This window comes from Primulina huaijiensis, chromosome 14, assembly GCF_012295235.1.
Source record: "Primulina huaijiensis isolate GDHJ02 chromosome 14, ASM1229523v2, whole genome shotgun sequence".
Taxonomy (NCBI): Eukaryota; Viridiplantae; Streptophyta; class Magnoliopsida; order Lamiales; family Gesneriaceae; genus Primulina; species Primulina huaijiensis.
In genome coordinates, this window is record NC_133319.1 from 15,905,403 (window position 1) to 15,906,491 (window position 1,089).

A 1,089-nucleotide genomic window follows, 5' to 3' on the forward strand; every position below is an offset into this window, starting at 1 on the left:
GATAGTGGTACAACGCACACTATCCTCCGAGATAAAAGATATTTCTTGGAACTAAAACCAACAAAAACAACGGTGAATACAATATCAGGTCCTGTAGACTTGATTAAAGGATGTGGTAAAGCACAATTTTTGTTACCTAATGGTACAAAATTTTTGATCAATGATGCTTTATATTCACCACAATCGAAAAGAAATTTGTTGAGTTTTAATGATATATATTCCCATGGGTATGATACTCAAACAATGAATGAAGGGAATGAGAAATATATGTGTCTTACCACATATAAATCAGGAAAGAAATATGTGATTGAAAAACTACCAATGCTCCCTACTGGATTGCATTATACACATATACGTCCCATTGAATCAAACATGGTAATTGATAATTCTTCAATATTAACCAATTGGCATGATCGATTAGGACATCCTGGTTCAACAATGATGCGAAGAATTATAGAAAATACACATGGTCATCCATTGAAAGACCAGAAGATCTTTCAGAATAATAAGTTTCAATGTAAAGCATGTTCTCTTGGAAAATTTATTATAAGACCATCACCATCCAAAATCCAAACTGAATCACAAATGTTTCTTGAACGTATTCAGTGTGATATTTGTGGACCAATCCATCCACCATGTGGACCATTCAGATACTTTATGGTATTGATTGATGCCTCCAGCAGATGGTCACATGTATGTTTATTGTCAACTCGAAATGTTGCATTTGCAAGATTACTTGCTCAAATAATAAAATTGTGGAATCAATTTCCCGATTATACAATCAAGAAAATTAGACTTGATAATACTGGTGAATTTACTTCCCAGACTTTCAATGATGATTGTATGTCTATGGGAGTCATTGTTGAGCATCCTGTTACTCATGTACATACACAGAATGGATTGGCTGAATCATTGATTAAACGTCTGCAAATGATTGCTAGACCAATGATTATGAAAACAAAGCTTCCTATTTCTATATGGGGACATGCAATTTTACATGCCGCTGCATTAATTCGCATCAGACCAAGTGCATATCATAAATATTCCTCATTGCAGCTTGCATTTGGTAAAAAACCAGACATTTCTCAT